This window comes from Columba livia, chromosome 12, assembly GCF_036013475.1.
Source record: "Columba livia isolate bColLiv1 breed racing homer chromosome 12, bColLiv1.pat.W.v2, whole genome shotgun sequence".
Lineage (NCBI taxonomy): Eukaryota > Metazoa > Chordata > Aves > Columbiformes > Columbidae > Columba > Columba livia.
In genome coordinates, this window is record NC_088613.1 from 199,998 (window position 1) to 212,644 (window position 12,647).

A 12,647-nucleotide genomic window follows, 5' to 3' on the forward strand; every position below is an offset into this window, starting at 1 on the left:
CGTTTTCTCTGAAAATCTGAAGGTTCGGCAGAAGGGGGGTGTCTGTGCATTCCAGGACAATAACAACAAAAGCACTGCAAGAAAAACACTTTCTGCCAGCGAGGATGCTCATCAGCCATCCCCTTCAACAGGACCAGGTTCTGACGGTCCCAAGGGTGCACTCACACAACGTCTATTTTGCATCAATACCAATGTGAAAAACTTTGAGTAACACAAATGCAAGTCCCTTCTCTGTAGCCAGCAGAGCACAGCAAATTGCTAATTGATGGAAACTGAAAGGATCAATATTGACATAGATTTAGAAATACTTCTGTACTGCATGCTTCCAGCCTGGAGAGGAACCAACGGCTGCTTGAGGAAGCGCTTCCCCCTTCTAGTGCTAGCAGAGGAGACCGAAAGCAGTGAAAAAAGTAAAACCTCATTTGGTAAAATTTCTTAATCTTTTCTTGGAGGTCCCGATGGTTTGGTTGCAATTCTGATGCCCAGGGCCGAGTAAATTTGAAATATTTGCTGGCAGTGGATTAGACCAAACAGCCGCTGCCTGTTGGGATTTTCCTGAAATGCTTATCCCTGTGTGTAAACCCAGTGCAACAGATTCCCCGTGTGCGTCTGAACAGAACGCTACAGCGGGACGCCTTCCTCAGCCCTCCCTTCCCTTGCGGCGGTGCCGAGAGCCGCCCCGCGGTCCCGCGGGAGCTGCTGCCCGCGCGGCGCCCGGGAGCCCCGCGCAGCGCCGCGGCCCCTCGCACCCGCTGCGGCGCCCGCCGGTCACACCCGCGTGGGAAGCCAGTGCGTACGCACCTTTACCAAGCCCTTCAAACCATGTGGTTTGAGCTGGTACTTTGGGATAGAAGTTTCTGTTGTAAAGTTGTATGTATATATAACATTGGAAGGGAACTTGCTGGATTTCACAGTATAAAAATTCATCACTGAGGCCAAAGTAAATTAAGAATCATTCTCTTTCTTTAAAAATGCAAACAAATAGTTCACTGAATCGAGCTTTGGCAAAATGAAAAACTTGTGGAGCAGCCAAACCTGAGGAGCATAAAAATGTAACACATTCCTCTGTGTCTCTAAAATAAGCCCCTTCTCTTCCCCTCGCTTGGTTCAAAACTCCTCCTGCCATATTAAAAACTCATAGAGAGCTGAGTCTGCCCAGCTACAGGATCACCGCAGCCTCTCCAAAGCAGGGTCTCTGTGACCGAGGATGCCGGTCCAAGCCCCCACCAGGGCCCAGATGAACCACCGCATGAACTGCACAGCACCCGCCCCCGGCATGAATATGGGGAGATACGAACTGCACAAGGACAAGAAAGCGTCAACTACCAACTGTTTCTGAGCAGTGACAGCTCAGTCCATGGAGCAGACAGCGTGTCCCCACGGAACGCTGCGGCGCGTCCCCATCGCTCCCCGCGCACGCCCCGGGCAAGAGCCCAACGCGCGCAGCGGAGACCGCGGGCACCCGCGCCTCCCCTGCCTCGGGCTCCCCGCGCGGACAGGTGGGGCTGCCCGGAGCCCGACAAACACGGGCGTGAATCCCCAGGAAAGGTCCCGAGTTCCATCTCCCAAATGGTCTTGCTGCAAGCAGAGGGTCGGTGGGCGACCCCATCCTTGCCAACAGGCAGTGCCTTTGGTGCCCATGAGTTTAAGAACCTACTGCATGCTGCAAGTTTGGTGTTTCTCATCTATTTACAATGATTAAATCATTTTATTTGCAGCTTGGCCATGGAAAAGGCCTTGAGAAGAGGCAGCTCTGTGCATCTGGATTTCATTAGAGATGAACATTAATCCCTCTCTGCCTTATAAGCATCCTGTTAGCATTATACAGACTTGGGGTTGTTAAATGTCATTCTTAGAGCTGGCTGGCTGAAAAATGGGTTACCCAATGGCACCGCTGCTAGCACACGCACCAGGAAAGGCATTTTCTTCTTTCTGTTGCTCGCTCATCTGCCTGTCAGCATCAGGGCTGGTAACACACTTACTAGTAACACTTGCTGTCAAACTCCTCAAAATGCATAACAGGTTAGTGCGGAACTGTAGGATTTAATCCCACAGAACTGTGCAGTTGTTGGAAATGAAAAATAGGCATCTCAGCCTGAAATGAATTTCAGCAGACGTGCAAGCCTAAAGTTACGTGAGCTGGGCAAATAAAAGTAGACTTTGGCTTGAACAATTGCACTTTTTTTGCTGGTTTTTGGAAATGCAGGAAGACATTAAGGGTCGAACAGTGACAGAGGTCAGGAGAGAGACGTTGCTGAGCAGCGGGGCAGGTCAGGAATGGAAAGGCAGGTGAGAGCCGCATTATGTGGGCTGAGCCCACGTGAAGAGGAAGGCGCAAAGGAGGGGTCTGCAAACAGCGTGCCGGTGCCTGGCAGGGATGGGGGATTCAACAGCGTGGGCACGGCGTCGCCAGGGAGCCAGATGCAGGCCAGACAGCACGGCTCCTCCCGTCCCGGGCAAGGGCACGGGCCGGGTCCAGGGCATGGACGGAGAGGCAGAGATGCTGTGACACAGAGGTGGCACCTGGTCCTGGCAGTGGGGACCGCCAGTGGCCGCGCGGCTTGGAGACGTCACTGCTGCGCCTGTGTGTGCGGAGCCGCCTGAAGGGGCAGGCGTGGAAAACTCTGAAAAACATTCTATTTAAAGACAACTATTCTGATTCATATGTTATTCCCTGCCTCCTTTTCCCTCAGCATTGCTTTTCCACTTTTGCCTTAACTTCTACAGGAATCAGTGTGAAAACTATGCCAAGCACAGGACACAGTACGGGGTACCAACAACCCCAGACATTTCCTAATCTCCCCTTTACACCTCATTTCACGTTACTTGGGTTTAACACATGTTTATGTGTAAACTAATACCTGCAGTCACAAGCACTTTTGTGGGCCCTTGATAAATACTTTATAATTTAATAGAATCTTTCCAATTTCAAGGTGTTCAGAGCAGAAATCAAGATTTTCAGAAGAGCTACATACACGGAATTTATATTTTCCATCTCTTAGCTGTTAGTCCCTACTGGTTTTATAACTTTTCAGTTAGAAGACTGTCCTGAGGCTGAGCGGGAGCCTCTTCGTTTGCTCTCCCTACGCAAGCACACATGCACATACATACACACACCAAGCTTTTGGCTGATAAATTTCCCGATAAACGTGGCAGGCAACTTCAAAAATCAAACCAAAACAAGCCCTTCAACAGGAATTATCAAAAAATATGTTTTAAATCACAAAAACATCCTGTTTTGCTTCAGTTTCTCTCCCACATGCCACAAGTTGGACTCCACCCTACCTGTTTTCAGAGGGGCTAACTATGGGCGCCAGGTTTTGGAAACTCTCACATCCTTATCTGTGCTTTCAGGGGAAAATGAGGAGGGCAGCACTGTGGAGACAAGCAGAGGGGCTGATCCCGTGTGCCCAGATCTCTGTGCCAGCTGTTCTTCCCACAGCTCCACGATCCCTCAGGAGAAAATGCCGAGAAGTGGAAGATTCATTTATTTTTTTTAATTGCAGTAGTGCTACAGTCCCAAGCTCTGGCTGAAATGGAGAAGGTGCTGTTAAGCAGACGGGCTATTTGCTCTGCTAGGCGTAAGTACTCATATTGGCGATGCTTTCCCAGACAAGTCAAAGAGCACGTGTGAGGAGACGCCAGGTCCCTGAGCAGGAGCACTCGGAGGGCTGGGGGTGGCGAGGCAGGTGTCCTGTCCCAGCCGAGACCCCAGCCATGCAGCTCGGGTGTGTCCCACCCCCAGGTCACCTCTGCAGGCCAGCGTGCAGCCAGAGGACACGGCGGTCCCCCCGGCAGCGCTGCCAAACGCACCACGAGCTGCTGGTGCTCCGAGGCTGCCGGGGCGTTTGTCTGAAATGAGTGCAGCCCCGTGCAGGTGGAATTGCTGTGGTGGTGGCACCGGAGAGGGTGGAACAGCTAGTAGGATGTGGATGAAAGCGAACAGAGCAAACCCTGGAGCCTGGGGGTGTTTGTGGGAGTGCTGGTGTGACAGAGGGGGAAGCAGCAGAGGGGGGTGACCCTGCGGCAGGTGTGCTGGTGTAATGCTGTCCACTGGGGACTAAGAAAGGACCCACAAGAAGGATCTCTGCATCAGAGCCATAAATCAGAATCTTCCACATTACAAGCAGAAGAGGATCTGAGAACCCTCATGGCCAGTCATGAAGAACAAACATCCACTACATCTTCAGGATAATCAAGAGAAACCACAACGATGGTACATTCCTCAGCATCTCCCACACCTATGAAGCAAAACCAGTCTGACCACACAGATGCTCGAGTCACATCCCCTGGTTACTATCTAAAAGAGTTCCAGGCCCTGGAGCTGGCTCCTCTGCAAAGTCAAGGGCACACGCTTCCCATTTCTGGGGCCAGCCTGGCCGAGTTAGAATGAACCAAGCACCAAGAGGCGTAAACAGTCCCTCCTGCGAGTGCCAAGCTCACCTATACCAGAGCCACATTAAGAGAACTACATGTGTGTCCACCCAAAACCTGAAGTGCAGCAGCACTTAGAGATCGGTCAAGAGAAAGGAACCGTGTCCAGTGCTGTCCGTGGAAAGACCTTCACTGCAGGGTGAGCAGAGACCATCAGTGTCGCCATGGCTGGAGATCCCTATCCAAACCTGGGTTATGCACCCATCGCAAGTGTACTGTTGGGACTGACAGGGATTCCCTGCAGCACCTGGCTCTCAGAACACGTAAATCTTTTTAAACCAATAAACATTAATATCTATTTTCCTCTTGAAATGAATCTACGTTAATTTTTAAAACATCACTAGAGGGCGTTAAATAAATAAGCTTCCCAATCAAGCTACCTGCCTGTAAAGGCAGCGAGATCTTTGAGAAAACTTTAGTTGCAAGCCTTGGGGGGAAGGTTTCAAAGGTCTGTGCATATCAAAACGGCCTCCTGACCACTTTCTCTCTGGCTCACAAACTAAATGCATTACTTGTCTTTCTGTGTGCCCTGCAGAGCACCCAGAACACCCTGCAGCTGTCTCAGCACGGTGTCAGGCAGCTGTCCCACGGCCAGGAGCAGTGCTGTTCATACACACCCCATCAACCACCAGCGCCTTAGTTACCTCAAAAACTCACGCTGGGCAAAGTCACAATCAAGTCCCTTGAAGAAACCCCTGGGAAATCTGAGGGGCCCTACGGGGCTCTGTGCATCCCAGGGAACACAACCCCCGCAGGAGCTCCTGCAGCAGCAGCAACCGGCTGTGACACCGAGGCAAAGAACACCCTGCTAAAGGCCCCCTTTCCTTCTCTGCAGGTGACGCAGTGCTGGCACATCACAGCAACCTTCTGGGTTATACAAAGGCATCAGCAGACACAGGTCTGGTTAGGAAAAAAAAGAATATTAAGGGATGTTCTAAATGTAGAAAAAGATGGGAAGGGAAAAACAGACATCTCCATTTTAAGTATGGCCCATAGGTAAAAACTGCAAGAGTCTCTAAAGAACTGGCAGCAAAAGCTGCAATAAAACACCACTCTGTGTTGTAAGGACCTCTCTGGTCATGGGCACGCTCCAGCCCCGGGCAAGCACTGGAAATATTACAACCAGTTGCAGATTACTTTTTTTTTTAACAGAATTTGCTATTTATTCCAGTGGAAACTCCCTGCAAAGAAAACAGTTCCACTCAGCTACTGTTTGCTTTGGATGATTTGTTTGAGAATTTCAAACTGGCATTTTGAATAATGTTTACAGTTTCCCCTCTTACTTTCCATTATTTCAGACTAATCCCATGATAATATGATATTCTATTGTTTGTTGTGTTGCACTTGCAAAATCCGCAAGGGCAACTGCCGCTCAGCCAGGACTGCACCTCTTCCCGCCCGCACTCCCCACGCCAGTGCACGGGCTGCCCCCCTCCAGGAGAGCCCGCGTTTCTCCGGCATGGTCTAAAGGTACAAGACAGTAACAAAAGAACCGCTTTGCCTGTCTTTGTTTGCTGAGACGAGCGCAAAGTGACGCGCACTCGACAGGTCTCCTGGAACGACACCGGGATGCGGAGCGCGGCGACTCCAGCACCGCTCGGCAGAAGCGACTCCGCGAACGCGCCGCAGGAGCAGCCGCTCCCGGCAGCCCGAGCCGCGGCGGCTTGCGGGTCATTCCCGCCCGGGCCAGCGCAGCGCCCGGCGGGTCCCCAGCTCCGCACACACCGCCGCCCCCGCTGCCCCCTCCCCTCGGCAGCCGGGCTGACCGAACCAGCCGCCTCCGCCGCTCCCAGACCGGCAGCGGCTTCACCCAGCGCTTGTCCGGCACGTCCTGACCCGGCCCCGCGTCCCCCCCAGCCCCCCGGAGCCGACACCCGAACCGGCACCAACCGGCAGCCACCCCGGGCAGCGCGCAGGAGACCCTGCGAGAGACACCCCTGCCCGGACCGCACCCGGGGCAGCACGGCCGCCGCTCCTGTACCTGCCTGGCCCGGGGCAGCACGGCCGCCGCTCCGGTTCCTGCCTGGCCCGGGGCAGCACGGCCGCCGCTCCGGTTCCTGCCGCTGTCACGGCCGCGGCGCGATGCGTCTCATGGCCGCGGCGGCCGCGCTGGTCCCGGCGCCCGGGGCGGCCGGTGCGTGGGCTCGCGCGGAGCGCGGGGCCGGAGCGCGGCCCGGCGGGGCGGGGCGGGGCGGGGCGGGGCGGGGCGGTGGCGCCCCCTGCCGGCCCGGGGCGGCGGCGGCGGCTCCGCTCGGGCTCCGTCGGGCGGCGCCGTCGGTTCTTCGGCGGGAGCCCGGCACGGTGCCCCGCACGGTGCCCCGCAGGCGCCCACCTGTCCCTCCGGGGCGTGGGGAGCACCCCGGTCTGCAGCAGGGCGGCGGCAGCCCTCGGCGGTCAGGTATGGCGAGCTGCCGGCGCTTCCAGCCCAGGCTCCCCCCGAGAGACACCGTGGCGGAGGCACAGGGAGGAAGTTCACCGGCGGCCAGAGCTGCCGGGACCCAAGACAGTCATGCTCTTGTCCTGGAAAGCAGCTGTTCCTTCAGATCAAGGCAGGTGAGGAAGAGCACGCAGCAGTAACTTCACAAGGTGTCACACACAGTTTTCCTTCCATCCCCTCACCTCCCCATCTCCTGCCCCAGCTGTCAGCAATAGACGTGCCCACCCAGTTTTCCAGCCTCTCCTAAAAGCAATCAGCATCCCACTTGGCCTGTCTGTGCCATTCCTTGCATCCATTTCCAACCAGAGCTCAAAAAAATCTCATCCCATTTGACAGCCCGTCCATTCCTTTGCGAGGAACGTTCAGGTCACAGCTGAGTGGTTCACAGCACAGTATTTGGGACCATCAAACTGAAGCCATTTCCTCTATGTGATGTGATCTTTTCCTGATCTTCATTCTCCCTCCTTCCGACTTCTTCACTTCCTTCCTTTCAAAGTTCCCACCTTTTCAGTGTCTTTTCTCTGACTGGACAGCAGATGTTTGGAGGACAGACCACAACTTACTCAATTCTGGTGAATGTTCTGATGGAACTGGGGCAGAAACCCATGGCCTTGGCATGGCCTGGTTTGCTGCCAAGGCTGCTCAGCTCAGGCTCCCAGCCAAAAACCTGGTTTTGAGAGCCCACAGGTACGGGCCAGGTCAGCGTTTTGGGTGCTGGTCGGATGCGGGAAGCCTTGTGAGTGGGACTCCTGCTTTCAAGGGAGGCATCTGGTGTCTGGCCCCCGGGCTGGAGGATGAAGGGTCTGTGGCGATGTGTCCAGGAGGGGCTTGTTTCTGTGCCGCGAGTCCTGTGGCTTACAGACATGGACAGAAATACTGCCGGGTTAACCCGGCACTGCTGCGACTCAGCGTCCTTGAGTTCCTGGCCAGGCAGAAATTCCATACATCAATTCCATAATTCTACCATGATTGCTGGACAGAAATTACTATGGAAAGCAATTAAAGCATGCACTGACAAGGTACTTTCCTCTCTGAAATTATTTCTGCATCTCCCCCTGTATCAACAAACCCCATGATTGCAGCACTTTTCACGGGATCACAAATACCCTTCTGTGGCAGTCACCCAACTTTCCACTCACTCTCTGTGGAGAACTTGGTGCCCATTTGCCCTCGCTGCTGTGTGAAGAAAATGCGTGTGCCGTGTTCACAGCACCGCCGCGGAGCTGATGGAAAAGGAACACAGTGAGTCCTAAAGGGAGGATCAGTAAAAGTGAGAAGGCGTTTAGTAATGCAGATTCTTGGTTTGGAAAGATTCCATATTAGCCTGTTGCTTTTTCCGTTCTAATTAACGTGAGGTGCATGTTCGTGGGAAGCCATCATTTATCACCAGTTTTGCTGGATGTCTCAGCTCTGTTTGTGTGTCCTGACAAACCCTGTGGTGTTCCCCATTGCATCCCTCATCTTTTAGTAAGTGTCTGCTTTGTACATTTTGTCACTTACTCTCTGTAAGTTTTTACCATTATATATATATATATATATATTTATTTTTTTTTTAAAGCAACTCTTCCTGCATCGTGGAAGGTGGCAGACAGAGGGCCTTGCAAGGGGAACTTGTGGTGCACCCAAAGTGCAGGTTGAATACATGGGCTTCTCCCGTATCACCCCCTTTAATCCTGTGTCCCAGGAGGAGAGTCGCTGTCTCGTTGTCTCGTTTTGGGAAAGGCTTGCTTGCCATCCTTACTATATTTGCTTGACCTCTTCCTTGATCTTGCTGCAAGGAAGCCAGTTAATGGCAATTGTGCTAGCAGATTTTATCACTGAGTTATTTGTTTGTGCCACTATGACGAACGGGACTGAACTTTTTTGAAGGAGCCCCCTAGGCAGGGGCTGAACTCCCGCTGGCGGGACGGTAACTGCGCAGCAAAGGCGCCCTGGTAAGTTCTGACTCCAGGATTTGTAAAGCTCCTGTCCCGGGAATGTTGTGCTGTCACAAACAGGGCTCAGAGGTGTGTGGGTGCCCTTGGTGCTGCTCTGTCCCAGCGCTGCTCAGGGACCCGCCGGGGCTGCGGGGAAGGAAAGGCACAGAGCCCCGTGCGCCCTGTGCTGTTGTGTAGGACGTTTCCTTTAGAAAGTTTTCTATCTGCAGGGCAGGGAAATTCTGTCACTGTGGGGAAGTCTGTTTGTGTTGGGAAAGGAGGCACTGGAGAGACTAAATATTCCAAGGTAAACACGTACCAAGGGCGGATCCTTTCACAGTTCTGCCACTTTGAGGAATATCTGTGCTATAAAATCGTCTCTGGAGACGTGCTGAAAACAACGCATTGAATGGGGGAAATGTACGCTAATCTGTGCTAAGGCATTTTGATCTCTCTTAAATTCTAGGTTCAATCTTGCAAACAAGTACTCAAAGCTTTTAAAAACCAAAAGCGCACCATTTCTCAGTCACAGAGACTGTCTTGAAAAGCCAAGTGATTTTTAAAAACTGTAGAGAAGCATGAAGAATGCTTCATCTGCCACCTGGAGCACTGTGGTCTGATCATTGCTTGCATACGAGATTTGAAAAGTTGTGACTTTTTGGTGGTGACGTCCCCTCTGTCTCTAAACAATCGCTGCAAATTTATCTTTGTGCAGAAGATACCCAAAGAGAAGATGAACCGTCCCCCCTGCCGGGTGTGGATGTGGTTTGTCTTCAGGCAGCCGGGACCCCCGGCAGGAGCGCCGCAGGGCGGGCGCCCGTCCGCCAGCTCTCCTTCCCGGGAAGGGCCGCACCACGCGTTTCTTGTGCGCGGAAACGTACAAACGGGCCAGACACACGCAAGGCTGCAAACAGTACTGGTGCTTATTAGTGCTTTTCTGTCATGTTTTCCTGTGGCTGGGGAAGCAGATCTGCAGCCCTGATGTGCCTCTACCCACTGTCTGGTTGTAGCAACAGTGCTGTGAGGGAGATGGCACAGCCTTTTCCAAAGGAGCTCTCCAGACACGATTTCTTGAGTTTTATTTCCAAAGGACCTCTTTCCTAATCTAGCAAGCAGAAAAAGTTTCCTTTGCAGTCACAAGTTCCTTTGAATTATGAGTTTAATAACAATTATTATAGTAGCTAAAATGCTTTAAAGCCTCTAAGCTTATTATACTCCCACTAGTAGCTCAGTGGAGTTTAGCTGTGTTTCTTTGTCTCCATTGCATGGGCGTAGAATTTCAGGATATCTGTGATTTATGGATCAGCAAAGTGCATCAATAACCAAGACAGCATTCTCCTAATTTTTTGAGCAATCTTCGACAGAGGAACCTCTTCCCTCCCCTTTGCCTCCTGCCCAAGAAACATCCACGGAGGATCATTTTCAGAGGAGCAGCTAATCTTCATGAGAAAGGGCTCAGAAATAGCCTGCTGCTTTCTCAGACTAGTTTGTGTTACAGTGTCAGAGGATCAGACAGGGAGAAGGGGAATGGTTGTATCCTGCTGGTGTACAGACACTGAGGCATTCTCTTCAAGGAGCAGAATCAGTGGTGTGGACTTCGGGAAGGTCGTCTCTGCTTGGGTCGTCTTTGCTCGTGGCTTTGCTGCTCCCCTCAGCCAGCTGCCTGTCTTTCTGAATCAGTCTGCAGTGGTGGGTTTTTTTCCCTTTTTGAAATGTGAATACACATCAAGCAATTTTTAAAGATACAACTGCTCCAAGGCAGCCAAATTGGCTGCAAGCCTGGATATTGTAGGGAGGAATTCAGCCTTGGAAATCTGTCAGCATCAATTGTCTTCGGGTCCCCAGTGCCTTTCAAAGGAGAGCTGGATGTCAGTGCAGGGAAACCCGTGTGCAAACAGATCGAAACCAACTTGTTCCAACTGGAGCCTTTAGAGTAAGTTTCTAAAGAGCCCTTAAGAAAAAGAACCCAACACCCTCCCAGAAATAAACCCCAAACAGTTGGGAATTTGTTTTCAAAAGGGCATTCAAGATAAATTCCATTACAACTGTTACTCCAAATCATTGTGCTTTGAAAAAGTGCAAACTACACATCATCACATGGGAGTCGTCTCAGACAGACCCACTTCCACAGCTCACTCAGCCAAGGGACTCCACCCCAGTGCAGTTGTTGCCTTTGCTGGCTATGGATTTGTTTGAAAACCACGGGGTAGTCCCATCCGTACCGTCCTGTGCAGGCAGGGAAGAGACTGAAATACTTCCCCTGTTGTGCGACACGGCTGCAAGCAGCACGAGCAGCAGTGCTGAGCTCTCTGTCTGACATGGGTGACTCACGCAGAGACAGGCGAGTGCTCAACAGCACCTTTCTCAACAGATAGGAATATTTTTTTAATTGCTTGGAGTTGTTATTTGATAATGCAAATCAAGTATCTGAAAGACTCTGTCGACGCACAGGATCGACAAAGAAGTTCACGGTGCTCCTGGGTTTGCTTTCCATGGGGCAGCGCGGCAGGAATAGCCCATGGCTCAGGGCTGCCGTGCTGCTGACAGCGCTGCCGGCGCCTGTAACGCGCTGATGTCCAGCGGTGCTGATTAGATGTTTGCTGAACCAATGCAGGGATCAGCTAAGAGACTTTTCCATGTCTAGCACTGCGCTGTCAGTGAGCTCCTCCTGCCCTTCAAGCAGTAAGTCATAGGCTGAGAGCAGGAAATGGGGTTAGCCACGGCACGGATCAGATCTGTACAGAAGTCTGTGTTCCTCAGCTGTGAATTTTAATAATAACCTCTGATATGTGAAGGTTAGCCCGTCACATCCTCCCTACACAATGTCACTTTACGTGGTTGCTGAGGCTGGATTTTGTTCTCAAGACAAAGGTTGAGCTGGCCTCTGCTATAGAAATAATGCATCCTATAGGCGTTGTGTGCTCCTCTGCCCAATTTCCATCATGTTTCCTTTAGCAGGGCTCGCTGGCATCCTGTTTGCTGGCTTCCTTTGTCTGCTGGAGCTTCATTCAGGGCTGAACATACTGTAAGGATGTCTGTACAATGATTTGGCATGTTTGAAAAGCATGAAGGCTACTAAAAGTAACATGGTTCCAAATGGCAGATCCTCCTTTTTCTTTCCTTCCTCAGGGCAAAAGGTCCGTTTCACAACAGCCCTTCTTGCCCAGTGCCCTCAGCCACCCCTTCAGGTGAGCGTTTCCCACGCAGGTCCCACCCCTGCCCGTTCTCACCCCGCCGGGCCAGCCGCACCTCTCCGGACTGGCTCCTGCTTTGTGAAAGGTGTTCAGCCCAAGGAGCAGCAGGTTCCTTCACTGCTTGGCTGCTGTTCATTAGAGTGGGGTATCATATAGTTTTGCCGCTGGGTCAGGAGAAAAACGTGTCTACAACGTATGTAATGTCCTCCCACAGGTGCCGCAGGCCTACCCCAACCCGGAGCGAACGCAGTCAGACAGTGTCAAGATCTTTTACAACCACCTCTAACTTACAGTTGTGCCCCTGTTCGCAATATAAACATGCAGTGTGTCTTGCCATGCTGTTAATCAAGCAAACTGGATTAGAAAACACTTTGCTTGTGCTATTTGGACAAGGTATTGTTGCTTTTGGAATCTCATTTTCTGCTTTTCCACGCACACTAGCCTAGCCAGTTCCAGTGTGGTTAGAGCAGCTGGAAATACCCATGCAGAAATCCACACCCCACTGAAATCAGTGAGATAACTCATTGGTTGTTCCTGTTCCTCTGTTTCAACAAAATGTTAATCACATGAGTAAAACTGGTGAGATTTGGATCATCATTTTAAGCAATGTGATTAATTAAGTTTTGTTTTGCTTCTCTTTCATATCAATAGTTTAGATCTCTGCTA

The 12,647-nt window shown here is 51.9% G+C and overlaps 1 protein-coding gene across 3 annotated transcripts in view; it reads right to left on the reverse strand.

Moving 5' to 3' along the window:
* Positions 1 to 6,625, reverse strand: part of LOC102083808 (rho GTPase-activating protein 20-like) — a 29,451-nt gene extending 22,826 nt beyond the window's left edge. Inside the window, exon 1 of one of the 3 annotated variants that reach the window (XM_065077285.1) lies at positions 6,420 to 6,625. The gene's annotated coding sequence lies outside the window, so the exon portion shown is untranslated. Of the gene's footprint in view, positions 1 to 6,415 lie in introns of all 3 variants that reach the window. The other 2 variants (XM_065077286.1, XM_065077284.1) reach the window with 2 other exon arrangements.
* Positions 6,626 to 12,647: the final 6,022 nt, after the last annotated feature.